At 40.0% G+C, this 21,686-nt stretch overlaps 1 protein-coding gene across 1 annotated transcript in view; it reads right to left on the bottom strand.

Annotated features, from left to right (window-relative positions):
• Positions 1-21,686, bottom strand: part of myocd (myocardin) — a 107,311-nt gene that overhangs the window by 28,998 nt on the left and 56,627 nt on the right.

The following is a 21,686-nucleotide window of genomic DNA, read 5'->3' as shown; positions in this document are numbered from 1 at the left end:
TTGCATGATTGTCCACAGTTAATCTCAAAGTAATCATACATTTTATATCTGTTGAAAATGTATAGTATTTAATACTCTTAACATGGACGTGGATTTGCATGGCAGCAGGAAAACCATATGGGCATATGGGGACATGGGGACATGGGGACATGGGGCAGATAATCCAACAAGACCCTGGTGACCATGGCAGGTTTATATACAGGCTTGGGTGATGAGGGAACTAGGAGCAGGTGTGTGGGTGGGTGGGCAGGGAAGCCCGGGTGATTGCAAATGGGAAACAAGTGAGGATATGGGGACAGAAAGAAAGTCTGGGGACACCTTGTGGGGGTGGATGGAAAATGGCATGTCTGGGGAAATGAAGGAACAAACATGGTCAGGGAGAAGTAAGGAGCTGATTGTGACATCTGGTTAATCCTCCGTTCAATGGTGTCAGGTTGGTCAATCTATCCTCAGAGGAACTAACAGCTACCGTTAACTAGCTCTCAACCTGATGATTTCAACATGTATTTGTTGTTCCTAATGTACCAATATCAGGGGGAAATAGGGTGCTTCAAAACACAGCCTGTGTTAATGTGCAAAAGAAAATAGTGGCGTCAAAATTAATTTAAATAGCAACATTACACTTCCCTGTAACATCTCTTGAAAACATGATGAAGCTCTATTTCTCAACAAACACTGTCCAATAACCTGTATACTGTATAATAACATCTGAGTAGCCTAACCTATTCTGAACATAACACATGTCGTGACTATTCCATAAGCCTGTATATGAAGGGAGTGAAAGGTTCAAACACTTTAAACAAAAGGCACACTATGACTTTAACAGGGAGTCACAGTGATGCAGACCCACCACAGCATCATGACAGAACTAGAACTAATAAAGACCCAATAGTGCAAATATTTAGCTATCTGAAACTCCAGAGCTGGTCCAGCACTTCCAAATGGCTTGGCTGAAATGGCCTGTCAGCCAGCACATTCTTTCTCTCAATGAGGACCGAACGGAGCCATGTTTTTGTTGGTATGACCCCACCCCGCCCACCCCTCCTTCCCCCACTGACGTCTATTTGACAGAGTAAAACATGCTGCTCCAGACGCTGATGCCAGGTCAGATTTTTTAAGTTACGCCAAGGTTTAACGGCTGTGTAATCTGATCTGCGGCTGACTGTGTCACAAAGTGATCCCTGGGTACATAGCTGGTATCTGCTGGGCTGGACTCCACTTGACCCCACAGGACCAGAGTCTTATTTATAGGACTATGTCTCTCTGTGTGTATGTGTTTATCTGTCTGCATGTACATGTGTGTCCTATGTGTTTGCACGCTTGCCCAGTGGGGAGTACATCTTATCAGCACCAGGGAGCATTCATCAGGAGTGACATTTTCTGCCATTCTGTGTTCAAACCAAACACACAGCTACATGTGCTATCTCCACTCAGTGGGATGTTGAGAGGCCTGACTTATGCGACCTGTCAGTAACAACTAACGCTATCGTCACACCGACCCATTGATTCGGTACGTTGCCTTTTTTATTATTTTTCCTTCAATAGGTAATTTGGTCTGACAAACCTTTCTTTCTTCCTTGCCCGATTCTGAAAGCTGAAACAACAAAGGGGCACTAACAGCTACATGGTCCTGCTTGCTTTTAACACCCCAGGGACGCTCAGTGGGTCATGATCGAATGTTGTTCTAGGGTTCTGAAGCGGGGTGCATGTGTATATGTGTGCGTTTCTTGCTGTCTTTTTTCCCATCTCTGCTGTGTGTGTGTGTGTGTGTGTGTGTGTGTGTGTGTGTGTGTGTGTGTGTGTGTGTGTGTGTGTGTGTGTCTGTGTCTGTGTGTGTCTGTGTGTGTGTCTGTGTGTGTGTGTGTGTGTGTGTGTGTGTGTGTGTGTGTGTGTGTGTCTGTGTCTGTGTCTGTGTGTGTGTGTGTGTGTGTGTGTGTGTGTGTGTGTGTGTGTGTGTTAACCCCAGCACACCTTTCCAGGCTCCTTTGGTTTGGAAACTTGTATAACTGTCGTGATTGAGAGTAATAGGATAGAGTGAAGCTGATGCTGTTGACTCAACTAACAGGATTGTGAACTGTGGAAAACTATTGCCTTTACCTCATTGGTTATGGCAATTTTCATGCCCTCCAGGCAGCCTGAGTTCGGAGTGGGGTGGGTTGTCTACACTGAGGGCCAGGGACTACATGGAAAAGACAAACCAAACAGAACTTTAACAGAAGAACACTTTCAACCACACGTTGCATCGGATCGTTTGCTCAGTTGTCACGTGACGTGAAGTATGGCCAGTCAGTATGACCACCATGTAAAACTGCATGACCATGATATCATGACGCAGTGATGCAACTATCTGACTTTCTTTCCTGATGCTGATTCTGACATGGAAACTAAAGTATCTATCGGTAGTGAGCGAGGCCACTAGGCCGCCCCATTGGGATCATTGTTTTTAAGGTGCGATATGATACAATACTTATTTATACTTTATTCATCTCCCAGGAGGGAAACTGAGTGGCAACATGCATATAGGACAGACCATAGGCGAGACAACGGGAGAAGACATACACATCTCAAGGCACTAAAAAATAAGGGGAGAGCCCAGCACCACAATCAACGCACCCCTATATCATGTGACTGGACTTCCATGTGATGACAACTGAAAACTCCTTCCACTGAGGAAGATCCCAAGATGCAGTCAAAGAGTTAGTAAGTGGGCCTTGAGCAAAGATTTATTTTGTATCCTTTACACTGAGGTTCTTTCAAAGGAAACACATCGAAACAAGCAAGAACTGAATCTGTATTACAAAGAGGTAGTTTAGTAGAAGTTTGTTTGAGCATCTACACCCCACTGAGCTTTGTTTTACTCACAGTGCAGAAAGCTTTGAAACCCTGTGTACGGACACAGTGTCCACAGTGTTTCTCAGCTCAGATCTCCGTCTATAGATTTAATGACAGTAGTTCTTTAACAAATGACTTTAGATGTCACACAGATTAGTGATGAGACTGTTGGCTCGTTTGTTATTTGATTTTGTGTGCAAATTGTGTTACAGAATGAAAGAGGATCAGTTTAAGAACAGTCTTTTTACCTCCAAAGCATCAGGACATTTGTCATGACTGACATTGCCATCAAATAGCCTCCATGCTGAATTGAAAAGCGTTATAATTAAACTTCTGTCTGTCCTCAGCAGAGTGAGTGTAGGACCTTACAAAGAAGAAAACATTAGGGTTTTGCAGATGAAGCCACAGATATGTGGATTACAGTACAACACAAACTCATAAGTACAATTAGGTCTGACTCAGACAGATAGTGTGTCACAGTGACCAGAGGTGTCACTTTCTGCCCCCCCACACACACAGACTCAGACACACACACATATACATGGTGAAGTATGATGTCATTGGCTGCAGAGTCGTGGACCATAGCCATGATCACAGGCTGAACAGCTCCCAGGCTCCACACGAGCCGGGAGGACGAGGGGGAGGGAGGGGGAGTAGGGAAGACGGCTCGAGACAACTCTACAGTGTCCTCGGCTGCAGAGGAAGGACACTGGAATCAGAGAGAGACTACCAGTGATTCCAAAGTGCTATCATCCATACATCATAAGTAATATCATGTTCGCCTGTTAACTGGGAGATACATCACATCACTGCTGACCATTTTAATCCAACCCTGTAAACAAATAAAAAGCAAACATGAAAGCATCACATACATGTGGTTACTTCTTGCATTAAAAAGGGACTGTTGTTAAATTCTATTAATCAATTTCTTTTAGTTTTTGGGACTTTTGTGTTTTGGATTTAGATGTGCATGCTATCTGAGTAATCATCTCAACTCCACTTACTAGCTTTTACTGGAGCTTTCAAGCTCGTCTCCGTCTTCATCAAGGGTTATGGCCACCAAAGGTCCATACCTTGGTGATGCGATGACAACTGAGAAATCTACATGTAGCTCCATCTGCTGATGAAGACTGTGAGAAGTGATCAAAAGCTCCAGGAGAAAAGCTAGAATTAGGTTTATTTTGCCTATTTAGTATTTCTGAGGTCAAGAGCGAACTAGTTGCATATGTTACGGACAAAACTAATTTCAATAACACTAAAACAGGTAGAAAATAACTACGGTATGTTTTAGAAAACAGTGGTGAAATAACGTTTAAGTCCTTTTGTATATGGACAGACAGACTCATCGTCAGTTGTGTCATGTTAAATATAAATACCAATACCTACATAAACTCTGAGCCAACACAAATAGAGGGAGTAGAGACAACAGTCTATGATAACGCTGTAAGTGACTGGTGTCTTCACAGCCTGTTTGTATATACACAAAGATCCCTGTCAGCCGCTCTCTGTATTTGCGTGTGATGGGAGACACCTCAGCACTGTGCTGACACTTTCACTCTCTGCATACTTTACAATAGCCTGCAAACTGTCCACCGCTTCCTCAAACTGCCCATCAGCTTGACGGACAGCTCGGAAATGTTTGGGCTTCTTGAAATGTCAGAGGGTGCAATTTGTCAGATAAACAACTCTCAGAAGCAGACAGCAACAGGCTAGTCAGGCGAGGAGGAAAGTGAATGTAGCAGGTCACTGGCGTTATCTCTGCCAGTGTGGCTTTTCACTAATCAGGCCATTAGCAAAACGGATAACAGGAATCTTTCTTGTTTTCTCTCTGGGCTTCTGAGTGTCCATGTAACATCTTTTTTTCTCTGGAAAAATACAAACATTATTCTTTATGTCACCATGTCGTAAAAGCTTCAAAGTTCACTGGCAGGGAATGCCGAACATGCTGTATGTGGGATGTCACAGAGTCTACTGGGGAAAATAAGCAGACTGACTCTGGCGTGGGGGCCTTTTTCGAGTGTGACCTTGTATTGTACTGCAGGATTTGGCTGCATGGTGATTGGGCACGTGCTGCGTGGCGACTCTTATCATTTCTGTCTGTCAGACACGGGAACACTCTTGGTCTGTGGGGATAGCTGCCTGAAATTCTCTGGAGAGGTCTGCTGTTGGCTCAGAGTTCACACTGACCACGTACCAGGAAGACAGGAGGCAGGCTGGTAGAGGTTGTGGAAGTGCGACCTGGCTACTATAGGAGTTTCACTTACAGAAGAAAACAGTACTTAAATAACATAACTAATGTGCCGGTAGAGGTGATAAGTTACTTGTTACAAATCACGTAAATGAGTAAGGGGGACGGTAACTTTTCACGTTTATTTTTAGAACTGTACTTTTACTTTTTACTTGAGTATTTTTTTGGGAAAGTAATCTACTTTTAACCATCTATACCTTTATTACAACTTGTTGCAACTGTTATCTACTACATTTTGCTACATTATCCAAAATGAACTGTAATCCAATCTGTGTGTGGGACGGTTATATATATATATATATATATATATATATATATATATATATATATATATATATAATACATACTGTATATATACGTAAATATATATATATATATATATATATAAAAGCTAAGCAGCCTGTATGGGCCTTTCCCAAGTCGTCAGAAATACTTTCAGTTTTGCCGTAATACAAGCGTATTTAGTCTGTGCAGAACAAATGTAGGCTACACACTGAATAACACGTGAGTCAGACAATCACTGGATTGGTTCTGATATACTATCAGAATCCTCTCGTTGCACAGAGCATGGCTTTGGTTGCATTGGTTGCTATTTGTTTTATAGCGATGCTCGATAATGAATCCAGTTAAAAGAATGTCACCTGTGAAATGATCTTTGCTTTCAGTAGTAGTAGTAGTCTACATGGTGTCATTTATTCTGGAAACAATCATTTTTGAGACGCATAGGGAGAGAGCAACCGCTACCGATTATTACCTGCCTCTCATGGCCGATACAGATAAGATGAAAAGAAGAAGTTTAGTTTATTACTGTCGTTTACTTAAATAATGTAATCCGATACAATTACTAATTACCTGTTAAATATCTAGTTAGTAAACCTAATCCAAGTATCACAATATACAATTAATGTTACTTGATTACTTTCTGTTACTTTTGGATTACCTCAAGACCAAATATGCAAATAAAGAAAAGAGATAAGAAATATCACAAAGATGACTTTTATTCAATCTTAAGTACTGATGTAAACATATGTTTTAGGCTGCATTGTTATATGAATGTGTATTGATGTTTGGAATGCGCTGCACGGTTTTCCCCAGCAGGTAGTGCCTGAGGAGCCAGATAAAAAAGTAGAAGAACAATTCTTCCTCAATCTTTGTTGTACCCTTCCAAAGCCTCTTCATATATAGTCTAAGGCCGCATAAGAAGACGTTTTAGCGGCAGTGTAATAGCGGGGATAAATGCTGCTATGAATACAATCACTACAAGTAAAAGAACATCTCTTCTCTGTCTGCAACATAATTATGTTTTTCTTTTTTAAATGCAACAAGGTAGAGTGTGAGCATAAAGGTGTGCAAATAGTGCAGGGTTATTGAGAAGCTAAACAGAGTGGAGTCTGGTTAAAAAGATAATAAAAACACTTTAAAGCTAGGAATTCTCTGCTAGCCAGGCTGAGGTGTTGTAGCGGGATATTGCTGTTGGCAGGAAATATTTCCTGTATCAGTCCATGTGACAGCAGATCTGAATCAGTCTGTCTGTCCAGTAGCTGGTGGAGAGGCTGGATCAGTAGTATCCATAACGGCCACGACAGATTTCCAACATCTTGCTGTACACGTGGAAGGATCTCAGCTTCCTCAGGAAATAGAGTGTGCTCATCCTCTTCTTATATACAACATCAGTATTGGTCTTCCATTTCAATCTGTTGTGCACTCTCAGGTACTCTAATCCTCTTCCACATCCTCTCCCAGAATGCACAGGGGTCTTTTGAAGTCGATCTCCAAAGGTAACGTTAGGCTACGTAGTTAAGTATATTATTCACATGCATTTTCACAGCTGGAAGGCATAACTTGCACTGTGCTGTGATGTTGTTCCCCTTTTCTGCTTTACATACAAAATAATAGTGTAACTTTCGACACAGTGAAAGCATTTTGCCTAGGCAATCTATTATTTTTTGTTTTGAAATGTATTCTAAAATCCTGCTAGTAATCCCCATTATTACTAAATGTATCGGTAATCTGATACTTTAACTGTAACGGATACAGTTATTTTTTTATGTTTCATAATTACATAACGTCAAAACATGTAATCCATTACTCATTTAATATGACATGGCTCTAACCAAATCTAACTGGCATCACTATTGTTCACATAACAACAACAATGAAAAGATCTGCTATTCTTTTCTACTAAAGTACATCAATGGATGCTGGATAACTAACGTTACATGTTAAATAAACTAACTGAATTCTTCGCAGGAGTCAACGAGCGTGAGTGGATAGCTAAAGGAACAGCACTACTCTACCATTTCAACTCAAGTTGTGTAATATACAATTACTAAGTACTGACGTATAGCACTAATAACACTTTGTAACCGCATGGGTTATAACAAAGGAAGCGACTAATATGCCTATTTGGAAGTTAATACATCTGCTTAGTTTCACCAGTGTTTCTGACTGTTAGTAGCCCGAAATGTGGCTTTGATTTATTGTCCTTTAATATTGTAACAATTAGGGCTTTCAAATTACACAACAGCTTGCAGTAACATCTATCCATCGATTTATTAACATAAACATTTAATAATACGATGTGCGTTAATTTGCTTGGATTTGGATTGTGGGAGAAGGTATCCCATAAACCCCTCTGCGGAAAGAGTAGACGTACAAGGCAGCAGTTAGAAAGAGCACCAAGGTGGTTGATGTTATGAGTATTTCCTATGGATGATGGGATGGGACTGTGGACGGACTGTGCGTGCTGTGGCGGGGTGGGAAGGAGCACCGCAACAGAGGGACGTACGGCTGCCAAGATGAAGAGTCAAGTGGGTCTCAGAAGGTTCCCTGGTTAAATTGCTGTATCCGGCCGGCTGCCTGGTTAGCAAAGCAAACGTGGAAGCTGTAGAAACCCGTCCCTGTAAAACCTAAGGCCAAGTCAAGCACCAGAGAAGTATGGTCACCAGCTCAGATCTTCCCACAGGAAGATAATTCAGCAGTAAAGGAGACATTTCTCACTGGGATTTAATGAAGTATCCATCTATCTATCTGTCAAGGTTTGGGCGATTGGCGTATATATTGGTAATCAGCAATTGGTTGAGTATGACGCTAACGTTTTTTCTGTCAATTGTTTTGCTAATTTGATGGCCTGCCCCTGAAGAGCAAGCAAAAGCCACTGCACAAGAGAGCAACAGGGGGGCCAAACAGCCTGTTGGGGAGCAGTCCCATTTTACTATCTTACTTACTTTAAGGGATTATTGAGACCAAACCAGATACGGTATTTGTTGGAACCGTGGAAAGACTTAACCAAGACTTATTCTTTGCTGTGGTGTAGAGTGTTGTTATAAGTAGACACAGTAGGCTACATAGAAGTGCTACAGTTATAAATCTGTAATAAACATTGTGTTTTGGTTAGGCATTCAAATGTGAAGGTTTATAGTGCATAAGTACTTATAACATTATGATGGAAGAATATGATCACCATTCCCATACTCTGTTATGTCTCATAAGTTGTTGTAATGGTGGTGCTGGCCTAGTGGTCTGGTGGTACACTTTCTAAACCAGAAGGTTGTGAGTTCAATACTAGGGCTGCCACCATTGAGCAAGGTACTTAACCCTGAGTTGCTTCTGTAGTTAGTTCACTGTAAGAGCGTCTGCTGAAATGTAACACAAATTTAAACATTTTTTAATTGATCCCTCCAAAATACCACATTCAGACACCAAGACTTTAAGAGCACCATCAAAAAGCTCATGCTGTATCAACAATGTTTGACATTTGGAGATTTCTGCTAGAATTGCAATTTCCGGCAGTTGGATCGCGAGCACGTCTTATTGGAAACCTTTTTGTAAATGCACCTAAGAAAGCCACACATCCTCTGAATGTCCTCGGTCTCTAGTTTGTGGTTGAAAATGTCATGATTATGTGATTATCCTAGATCTTACAACAGCTTATTTTAAACAGTGAGTTCAAGTTTTAAAAAATAGTCTCACTACAATGAAATGGCAGCTATGGAGACTAGCATCATCACTCATGAAAACAAATGTGCTCATGAGATGCTACAAGAGTCTCAGCTTTCCAGTCATACCCACTTCATGCATTTCCAAGACTGATTAGGGACCCCATCGTGCAGAAATATTCAAATACACCTTTTAGAATAGACAAAAAATATCACATTTATACTGCATGATTTCTTCCCCAAAACTGCATGAGATTAGCACAAAGTGGGCGTGTCTGCATGGTATCCATAGAACCCATTTTCATTGAAATATCTTGAGGTGAGAGCTAAAGGGACCTCTGTGAATATGGCCATGCCAGCTTTTCACCAAAGACTTGAGAGTTGACTGGCAAAAAATGACTTGTGAAGATCTCAAGCCCTGCACAAACTAAACAATATTAAAACAAAGTAACTTGTACTTTGAGTAGTTTATTGACAAAGTATTTTATGTTTCTCAAATGGTCATTTTTATACTTTTATGTCAACAAAGACTTTCAGTACTTTACCCAGCACTGTGGGTAGAAGGGGAGGCGCGACTAAGATAGACATTTGGGTAGCAAGAGACAAACATGTATGTAATGTTAGTAATTCAGAAAGTTATGCTTTTAATTTATTCATTCTTTCTCTCTCTCCTTAATAAGTGACTGGGCGTTCACTCTTTCAGGTGAACCAACCAGAGTTTGCCACGACCTCAATGAGCCAATCACATTCCATCATTACGCTCACTATAACTAGAGAAAAGTGGGGCTTTTGTGTTAAATCTCTGTGAACTTAGCTTGTTAGTCAAGTTGTATGTTTTTGAATTTTCAATTGACTTTGGTAAAGTGGTTGGTAAGGAACCTAAAGGCTGATGATGGTCATGTGTGGACTGTGGACACCATTGTTGATGTAAATTAGACAAAGGCTCTACTAAAGGATTTTTATTTACATATGAACATTAAGGTTCCATCAATAGACAAAGCAGATATAGTTTGATATAAGTACAGATGTATTTTTCTGTATTAACATAACATATAAAATGGACTCATTTCACCCCACTCTCACCTTCTTATTAGATACAAAGTCTCTCTTAGCCCAGTCTTTCCAGTTGGTAATTTCACAGTAAACTAGCACAATGCTTAGTATCATTCGACAGCCGTCTACATCAAATCAAAGCAAACAGTGGATCAAAATCCAGATACCTGCTGTAGCTCTTCTTCATTTTAATGAAATTTCCAAGGTGTATTGAAAATGGACAATGTACATAAACAGAGAATGATCAGACGAGATAACTGTCCTGAGCGTTAATTGAAGAACATCTGTAATGAACACATACTTGACCCCGATAGGATCTCCATACAATTGGCTGGAGCGTGATCTCAATATAAAAGGTGGTATTCTGTTGTTTTTGCTGAAGCTGATTCCCATAGCTTCTGGTATGTCAGCTGAAACCTTTACAAATATGACCCTTGGTGCCATGTTATACTTGGCCTTTGGCGTAGGCAGCATTTAGGAGACATTTGGAGGTAACGCTTGATGGATTCTCTGCTCCACACTTTAATGAAGAGCGTAGCTAGAACAAAGAGGCTTATCAATCACAACACAAAGCCTCGGTTTGCCTCTGAATGAAGCACACTATCTCATAGTGAGTTGCCGTTATCTTTTGATGTTGCGGTCTAATGTGTTTTGATCACTACAGTTATGGCTATATGTCTATATATCTATGATTACACCACCATGTGTACAGTAAGAAATCATCAAGAATAACAGAAGAAAGTCACAGGACTTACTTTATGTGGTCCTTGTTGTAGTTAGATGTCATAGAGGTATGTGTGTGTGTGTGGTGTGTGTGTGTGTGTGTGTGTGTGTGTGTGTGTGTGTGTGTGTGTGTGTGTGTGTGTGTGTGTGTGTGTGTGTGTGTGTGTGCGCGCCTGTTCCTGCGCATGGAAACAGTGGAGTACAGCATTAACAAGCACATTATGATAACACACCACATCACATGCCAAATATCTTTGCTTTGTGAATCTATATGTAATGTTATCCTGCTGTTGTTCAAACTTTCCACATTTTTCAAACTTATGACTAATCTACCACAAAAACTACAATCAAAACCAACAAGACAAGTGGAGCAACTATGAAGTCAGTAACACTCACATTGCCGGCCACTGGCTGTTTGTCTGCAGTCTAAAGCATTACATTTAATTATAATGTACCTCCCATCCTGGGACACTAATGTGACATCAGAGTTTCTACTGGTTCTCCATCACTTTAGGTTGACAGATGCTGTATGCACTTTGGGGCGCATGTGAATGATTTTGCTGTCTTTGTTCTCATCACTTATCGAGCAAACATCCCAAAAACATGACCTGGTCCTTAATTACGTGGTGCTCGATGACTTGTCATTGTGGAATCATTATTTGATACGAAATAGCTGGTTCTCTATCAACTTTACTTTAACCCCCCATTTTGCTTTTTAGCTGATGTTCTTTATACTTCTGCACTGTCTACGTATACAAAACAAAAATCTTAACAAAAAGCTGATTTATTTCCAACACCTGTTAAATATGGAGTCAGGTCGATCTCAATATTAATACGTTCAAACAAAAGGATTAAAACATTTATTTTGTGATTTATATATGAATGATATTCTCCACAAAAATAACAGGGAATGATCATTAGCCAATCATATGTCTCCACCCATTTCAGCCAATCGAGCGCACCTCTACGAGGGTATGATTGAATGTGTCATGCACATGGATATATACAGAGAACTGCATGGATGGATGGAAATAGTTCAGGGGCACTTGAAGCCAAAATGGCTTGACTGCAGAGTGAGACCCCCCAACCGTTCTGTCTCAGCCGGTCTCGGCTCAGTCACATGAACGGAGGAGGGAAAATAACTCTTGATTTGGCTATTAGCGCATTTTACGACCTTAAGATTAATAAGGGATATTCAAGTGTTCGTACTGGGAAGTTGACCTTCTACCTCCAAATAAATAATGATTTTTAGATGTAATTTTCCCATTGGAAGTCAAGATGTCTGTTTGGCCCCCATGGCATCACATGACACAGAAGTTGAAATTTACAGTTTGGCCACTAAGAAAATTGGATTCAAAGCCCGGCACTCTTCCTGGGGGCTTAGTCATGGACAGGGAGGGAACCTTGTTTTCCTCAAACTTTATTAACAATACACTAACACCTGGGGACGGGATGGAAAGGATTCTCCCAGAAACTAGTCAGACAGCTAGCTTTTGGCGAAGTGTTCCAAACATTTGACTATAAAACAAATACTTTTGGTCCTTATACTGTATATCATTAGCTGAGCCACTTTTGAACCCATTACTCTGTAAACATAGAGCTGTGATCGCATTACAAAAGTATCACTGCGCCATTTTGTCACCCAACAAACACAAGTGCAGGCAAAAGAAACAAAAGCTAGCCTCCAGCTACAGGGGTTTATGTTTGAGCAGGGAACCCACTGTGTTCGCTTGCATTTTTGGTGAAATAACCTAACCTGTTGTTTCTGATCCACCAGACTTTTATCTCTATCAAAAGTGGGTAAACTACGCCTGACACCAACGATCTATGTCGATGTTGTAGGAAAGACCACCGGCACCCGGCAGGCTACTATTTGATAGGTAAGCTAGGTTGTAAGTAGCTAACTTATTAGCTAAAGTTGTCATAATGAATCAATGCTTTGTCAGCCTGTTTTAGTTTGATACATCAGTAATATGAATAATAATAATAATAATACATTTTATTTAAAAGCTATATATGATTGCTGGATGACACTAACGTTATGTATTAGTTTGCGACTTTGCCGTGACTGACAAATGAAAATGTTCTACAGTATGCCCCTAGTTTATTCAGTGTGCCACACTATTTCAGAATAAATATTTGTGTGTGCAGCAGAAATATAGTTAGCAACCTTACTTTTGTAATAATATTTTTTATATTTATATACAATAACTATTTTTGTGTGCTTTGAAAAATATTTTTGTGGAGTGAGTCATATATATATATAAGTCATAAAATATATTTGTAAATCATTCTGTGTACATTTGTTAATTTTAAGACTGTTCTGACTTAGTTCAGTGTTTGGCTTTCACGAAAACCTGAAATTTTAAATGAATAAAACCTCAAAAACTCTGTGCCATAATCTCTGCAGGGGCCTCTATGAGAAAAAAACTGTGTGCTCAAACAAGCCCACATACTGATGGACGTCGTAAAATAAATTACATTATAATTTATGAAATATTTGCTCTTAGTGTGGAGATACTGTTCTGTCCACCACCACACTGATCTGCTCATAAACACAACATGTGTCCTCAGTCAGCCGGTCCATCAGCCTGTTCGTTTAAACAAATGCTTTCGATCTTTTATTCTGATTCAAACCAGTGTTGTCCTGTCCATTGTGCTCTCCCTCACTACAGCTCATTGTGTGTTTCTATCATCTGCGGCATTGCCCTAATCACAACCAGGTGCCTCCCATTCAAACCAACACATGGTTCCAACTTTCCCCCTATTTTGCAGATGCATACCTGGGTTGCTGACTAGTAAAACCATAAAATTAATTCTTCTTTTTTACTATTTATAACACATGAGGATGGTTGAGAGAGCAAGGTGGAACAGGGCTGAGAATGATTTAAACTTGCATGCAACCCTCCTCTGCTGGTAATGTGTACCTTGATACATGACAGCTATTACAAGACCTATTGTACTCGGCTGATCCAAATCTTTCTTTTCATTTATGTGTTATTTGGGTTATTGGTTGTATTTGATGAGTGCAATAACACAAGATGCTTTAATGTGATATGTTCATGATCTGCATTGCAGTTAAACATGTATGTTAACAAACACAAAGCTGCGGGATGCATTTTTGCAGAAAGGTGAAAAACTAAATGACAACACATGTTGCATCAGTGCACTGTGCACAGCCTGCTGCAGCTCCTACATGCAAGAGAAAGGACAATGTCATTTTTATTTTCTACTCACAGGTAAGTCTAGAGTCCTCGCCCGAGACAAAACAGTTTGAGTCCCGAGTCTAGTTCCAGGTCAAGACAGTTTTAGTACCTAGTCAGATCACAGGTCAATACAGTTAAGTCCTGTGTCTAGTCCCAGTTTAAAACAGTTAAATTCCCAGTCACATTCCAGGTCAAGACAGTTTAAGTCCTGTGTGTAGTCCCAGTTCAAGACGGTTAAATCCTGGAGTCTAGTCCCAGTACCCGACAGTTAAGTCCTTAGTCTAGTCACAGGTCAAGACAGGTAACTCCTGAGTCATGTCCCAGGTCAAAACTCTTAAGTTGTGAGTCAGGTCCCAAATCAGATTCTAAACTTTGTGTTTCATGTCCTAAACAATTCCAGTACGGTACCCTTAGTATAATGAAATGGGCTTGATAGCACCTCATTAAATCTGAATCCACGTCCCTTGTCGTATCTATTTGGATTCAGCTGTCAACATTTGTTAAACAACACAACTGTTTTGAGTGGTAACATCATTAATGTTCACAACCTGTAGCTAAAGCTTGGAGTCATTTCAAGTCAAAAGGCTAAAGTCTCAGTAAAGTTAAAGTCAAAGATTCAGTTGCAAGTCGTTTTTTAACTTTAGACTTACAGTAAGACTACACCTCTACTTTATACTAAAGAATAACTAGCAACATCTAAGTCCAGCTTGGCCGGATGCATCCGTAACTCAAATGTGTTTAGTTTGTATAGTTTTTTTAATGATTAGTTTCATTAGACTATTGCCAATATGACAAATTAATGTATAGGTATTAACCACTGTTCACTGCTGCAGCTTTCATTTAGGCTGAAACTGTTAAGAATCATTACATAGAAATCAAAATTTAATGTGGCATCTGAAAGCCGTGCCGATGAAAGCAACAATAGATGACTGAAAGCCTCGGGAAGTGCTGATGATGACAAACCCATATGTAAAAAAATGATAGGATGGACTAAAATGTCACTTTAATTGATATGTCAGGGTGTCAGGCAGTGTTGATCAGAGGTTTGAGGGGGAAAGTGTTGTGAAAACCAGAAACATATTTTAACAAACTCAAAAATCTCCAGTGGGAATATGTGACCCTGACTCTATGGAGCCCCCATTCACATAAATGCCACATATGTGATCGATATCAGAGAATGATACCGAGCCGTCTTTTCTCGCTTCTCTTCTCTCAGGTCTGGAATGCACTACTGCTCTCGCATCTGAGCCGTGAGCCGGATCAGAGCTGTATATTATGTTACTGTTTTCATTTCTACCGTGAGGATTTCTCCCCTTGGTAAAAATTCACCTCCCAAAGCTCTTGTATCCACAATACAACACCTGGAAAAAGAAACTCTTCATTAATCTCCACAGCCCCTAAGAATCTGTGGTTTTAAGCACTCCTGTTTCCAAACCACATGTGAGGCGGCACAGCGGCTGGTCTGCAGAGCCTTTGTTTTAGAATAACTCTGGGTTATTTTCAGGTCATTGTGGGCGAGTGGTTTCTTAATTGAATTTCTAAGCGTTTTGTTTAATATGCCACCGTTAAAGGGCTCTAAAAATAGCCCGGTGGATGCAATGACCTAATCTTTTCCGGAGTTTGGAGAGATAGATAATCCTCGAAGGTCTTTATCTCCCCGACTAGCAGCTGATGAATGAATTACTACACAGAACCACAGATTAGATCCCTGTCAGTGTTGTTCTTAACTTAAGAGTGCTAAATCAGGCCGTAGTGCACTGCTTACTGATACCTCTGGGAATATACAGTATAGTGCATATGATAAACTGTATAGACTTTCTTTTTCCTGTCTCCCTCAGTGTGTGTGTTACTGTATCCACATTCATTCCAGGGAAGCTTTTAAAGCTTTTATAATAAATATGGCTGGTATCTGTGGTGACAGATGAAAGAGGGCACTCCTTTAATTGCCCGCCTTCGTGAAGACTGTAACGAATAATGAAAACTTTGAATGGAAGCTTCTGAAGTAAGCCCTTTAATTCCCTCTATATTACATTTGTCCTTGCTCATATCCACAGCGCATATTAGCGACAATCACGGAAAGTTTAACAGCCGCCCAGCTGAGTTTTTGTTTCCAGTGGACAGTAGCTTCAAATCTGAAAATCCTTTTCATAATAATAAAAGCCATGAAATCATAATAACATCAGTTTTCTCTCCCAAAAACTATTTCAAATATCAGTCATCCAATGAGATTATACAAAGCCATTCTTCTGCTGCCTAAATATGGAGCCCCAATGTGTTTAATAAATTGTGTGTAATATACGACTGCACCAGCAAGCTGTGAAATAATTCAGCATCTTATTAAAACTCAACTCGTTATTATTGTTATGAAATGTTATTTCTTCATTCTGATTTTCATAACAGTTGAGTTATTGTAGGCCTACAGTAGACTTTCAACTTAACAAGGCTCAAAATGCTAAAGTCCGCTAACTGTCGGGCCGGGTTGTGAACTTGGATTACTCGTCAGCATCAATGTAAAAAGCCAGTGTCAGCATTTTTAGCTAGCTCCTGTTAGCTAGAGCGTCTTTTTGCTCTCCACAGAGTTGTGTGTCTTTCTCTGAGGAGTGAAAATTAGGTATCTTTAATTGACCTGGCTAGCTGCTGCTGTTTGCTACTTTGTCATCTACTACTACTACTACGAGCAGTCGTCGACGACAAACAAGAGAATGAAAGCGATGAGAGTGAACCAAAACAATACAGTTGCTGGCTGGAAATCTGAAAGTGGCTATAAGACACCATAGAGTCAAGTGACAATTAGCTGTGGGTTCCTTATTATGAGTGACCCCTTTCATGTACAAGTAGCAGTGTTTTCCCTAGGTTTACTTCTTTAGGGGGGGGGGGCGCTGTGGTCCGTGCGAGGGGAGGTCTGTATGAGGTCCGAGAGGGAGGGGTGCGCGAGGCGAGGTTTTATTTGTAGTTCCCTCCTCTCCTTTCCTCCGCTCTGTCTCTGACTGTAGGTGTGTGTGTGTGTGTCAGGAGCGAAGCCCCGCCCTTGTGAGTGAATGTGCAAAGCAACGCTGTGAACACTGAAACGTGCACATAAATTTGATAAATAACATAAGCTTTTACTTTATTTAATAGAAGAGCACCTGTTCAATGTGAAAAGTGAGTTGTGAACATAAAAAATAAAAAAATCCAGAAAAAACTAAAAAACACCTTGAATTTTAGAGGGGACTCGGGGTTCCGATGGGAGGTGCAGCACCCCTCCAAGACAATGGTAGGGGAAACACTGAGTAGTCATGTGATCCAATAGAAGTATATATATGCTCTCATAGAAAGAAAAATCATGAAATAAAATGTGACATGAAGTTATAATTGGGGGAAATGTTAGAATATTGAAAAAGGGAATTTCAAAATAATAAAAAAGACATTACAATTAATCAATGGATATAAAGATTACGAGACAACATTTTGGAATGATGTATCAAGTTTGTAAAATGATGATCTATGTATTCATGTGGTTATTTATTCATATATAATAATGACTTGTTTATTGTTTTAAAATGGAACCCTTTGGGTCTCCATGCCTAACCAGAGAAATGCTCTGTGGGAGGTGCGAGTGCCCTACAAGCAGTCGCTTTGTCATCCAGGATCACTGAGACACACTGATGTGTTCTCCATGGTGACCTCATCTTCTTAATTAGTTGTCAGTGATGGAGGGCAGCAGCAGAACACACACGCTCCCTTACAGATTTATCAACATAAAAGCTAACATGACCACTTTTTTACTTCACTGGAAGAGCCTGTGACTAAGAGTTTCTTGCACTCCACACAAGGGCCTGCCATCTCTCTGCACTACAACAGCCGTGGCCTGTATTTATATTAGCCGCAAAGCAATTTTAACTGTACATTCCAGATAGGTGAACAGCACTTGGCCCAGGCAGGCAAATATTTCAAAGCTTACAAATCAAAAAAGAAATCTGCGATCGATGTCCAGTCAACAGAGCACTTGGCAAGAAGACGTGTGCAGCTTTTTGCAACAAAGGTAACAGATTTATTTATGTGTCTGAGCTCACAGAACCCTGGTATACCCTTCAATAAGTTTCACTGTAGTATAACTAAATATGAAACCAATTACAAACTTGGGTCGGCACTACAAACAGTCCCTGGGTTCATTTTTTTTAACCTTTTATATTGAATACAAGTATTTATTTCATGCTCTACCATTCGGGTTTTCATCACGTCACACAGACTGGTTTGATAAATAATAAATCTGTTTACTGCTCGTGTGGACTGAGGTAATATTTGCCCTCAGAAATGTTCTATCCATCAACTGATTCTGGTCTCGGGGCCTTGTTGCTCTCGGCTTCGCTCGGATGATGAATGAACATGTGAGTAATTTCACGGATGAATTAGGAGCTAAAAACAACAGCAGGAAAGATCGACACACATTCCACCTGTTTCTAAAACGCTGGTCTTTTGTTATGGCGTTGAGGTTTTATGCTGATCGTGGCTAAGATAAAGCGCCTGGCAGGTCTGCAGAAAACACTCGATAATGAGGATAGTAAGGTAAACATATGTGCCTCTCTGTATTTACAGAACAGGCCGTTCTTATCATGTCTACAAAAATATCTGTTCATTACATTCATTTAATTCAGATTTCAACCACAGGCATGAGGTTGAAGCTATTGTGCAATGCATGATTGTCTATAATCAGACAGCTAAGTTAATTTCCTCTGATGAAAATCAGTCAGTTTAGGGGCACAGCGCTACATAAACAGCGAGCTGTGCAGAGCCGATGTTAAACTGCATGAAATGATCAAGTGTTGGGCTGATCATGTCTATCAGCATCACAGACTAATCTCCTCCAGATGATACTAATCTCCCCAACTCTGGCCACCATCAAATCAGTGTGGAATCCACAAGGTGCTGCACGGAAAAGCCAGACTGGAGCAATAAGAGTTGTTTTTACTGCAGGTGTTAGAGAGTCCTGAGCTGCCAAACAACGTTCTTACCCACTCGGACCTCTCCTCCACTCTCATTCGACATAATGAAAAGAGCGCTGCCCAGATTTGTATCAGGTAAATGTTTTCATGTTGACCCCATGTTAATTACAGCGGTGTTGGGCCACCTTCCACGGAGTAATCAGAACAACTACCCAATCAACATCTGTGATGTGAAGCCAGTGAAGTCTGATTGCATTAAAATGTTTCAGGCGATCACAGACAAACTGACCAATCAGTGATCTTTGGAATAATTTTAAATCAAGGATAAAAGGACAAATATACTGTAGTTTCATTTCATCCCCTGTCTTTCTATTCCTTCCTTTTCCTATGGTGGTAAATAAAGACAAGATTTTCTAATTTTTCATTGACATGATCATGTAAATATGAAAGCAAAGATGAAAAAAAGCTTTTCAGGAATACTGCCCATTCCAAAAGGAGCAGGCCTTGAAAGTGGAAGTGGGCAGGAGAACACTAGTAACACCTCTCGTGCAACATCGTGTTACTGATGTCATCATGTGCACTCTTACCAAGCTCTAGGAACCTTATAGCGAAAAGTACATTAACGAAACAGAAACATAACTACTGAAATAATCACCAAGAGGAAATACCCCTACACACACACACACACACACACACACACACACACACACACACACACACACACACACACACACACACACACACACACAGAGCACTATTTGGCACCCACGCTCTAGCATACACACTCACACACTAATATAGTGATTATGATGTGTTCAATCAGCTTATACATATCGCAACATACAAGTAATCCATATAGCCGCTACCAGAATACGATAACTTGTTTTTGTCGCTATCATTTATCAGCTCAAGGAGCAAAGCACTTGCTAAACCTGGTTGCTCTTTTTGCCCCGATGGTTTAGTTGGAAGCTGTTGAGCTTCACTTTACTCAGCTGAGCAGCTGACATGTGGTCACACCCAGTGAGCCCGCTCTCCACCCTAATCATGCGCTCACTGGTGAGGAAGCTGACTGAAGTAATGATTTGAAAAATTCTTATATCACAAAGTGACGGATACATGAATACATAAAAGTCAATAAGTTATTTCATCTAACACAAAGCCATTAGAAATATATGAAATACTTATTTGTGAGTCAGAGTTAGATTGTCCATATATCTTATTTCACCATACGCAGGTCAAAATGGTTTTCAAAGTCCTCTCCACCCTGCCTAGAACACGATTCTGGTGGAGAAATATTTTTGTATCTATTTATTTATGTTAACCTGAAAGGAATAGCCACATTTAATAATATTGAGTCTAAGAATACTAAAAATATCCTTGAATACGCACCATGTGTACATTTTTAGCTGTAAAACATCTCCAGGTTGCCATAACCGCACATTAATATCTTAATTTATTATGGACTTTTATAGACTGATAAACTAATAGTGTACGATATGTATCATTTATGTATCAGGATTTCTATTTGACATTTGAACTGATATTGACATCCAGAGATAAAACCTTCTGCTGACTCAATGAGCGGTTCATACTTGTCTTGTAAGCAGTAAAGGATCAGAAACAGTCTCATCTTTCATTTGTCCTTGACGTCAACAGGCTGATTTGAAGAATAAGGTGATTGTATGAATGACTGAATTTTAGGAGATTCCAGTTTATGTTCATCTGCCTCTTCAATTACTCTCAGTCCCGCGCCACACATGACATCATGGAAAACTTTGTAGGGTCTAGGAGTGCAGAGGGAAATGCTGTGCTCTCACTATCCTAAGAGTCCGCGGGGAAACATCAGTCTAAAAATACCGATTTAAATCACAGGATTCCTCGGATACTTTCACCTTCAGCCCTGTGATGCGAGTGGCATTTAAGCCAGGTTGATTTGGGCTGTGAAGCTGAGAAGCAGAGATATTTCAGAATGGATTAATCATCAGATGGATTCAATAAAATGTTCAAACAACCTTGTTTTATCTGGCCTGGGGACTTGGCAAAGATGTGTGACTTGCATACTTACCTATGCCTACTGTATGTACATTGGCTGGACTAGTGCTTGTGATTTAGATTGTTTTTCTAAACTTTTTAAACATAACAAAACAATAATGCTTGTTTGTGTTTTATTCTCTGCTATTTAAATTGATTTAGACAACTTCATCAATCATTTGAAGGCTGCCATTATTATCCTTGAAACTGAATGTTCAAGACAACACCAATCCTTATCCCTAAACCTGCAACGTCTTCACAGTTAGCTGCATAATGTCAACGGCAAACATGAGCTCTTGATTCCTTTCCTTTGAGGCACCAATGGAAACATTTTGCTTAAATTAGGATTTTTAATGATAACATGCAAATGACTTTAAGTCAGATGCATACTTATCCCAAAAAAAATATAATCATTAACCATAACCAAACAAGGTATACAATAAAATAGAATTACTACAATTAAAATAAACATTTCTTTAATAAAATTACGTATTACACAATCCATACAATTTAGACTCCAGCATTCTTTGCACTATTTTTAAGCCTCTATATACAACCTCGATTTAGATATTGTATGTTGTGGGCATTTGTTGCTTATATACTGTTTGTCTGTCTGTGTTGAAGTACATTCAGACCTCTAGAAAACTTGTCTTTCATTAAAATAGCCAGTCCAAGTTTAGTTTGAGATACTACAAGCAACATTTGTTTTATTCAAATGAGTATTGGAAACAGA

Source organism: Cottoperca gobio, chromosome 19, assembly GCF_900634415.1.
Source record: "Cottoperca gobio chromosome 19, fCotGob3.1, whole genome shotgun sequence".
In the NCBI taxonomy this organism is placed as follows: Eukaryota; Metazoa; Chordata; class Actinopteri; order Perciformes; family Bovichtidae; genus Cottoperca; species Cottoperca gobio.
The sequence above is the reverse complement of the archived record's forward strand: the minus strand, read 5'-3'. Positions and strand labels throughout refer to the sequence as shown.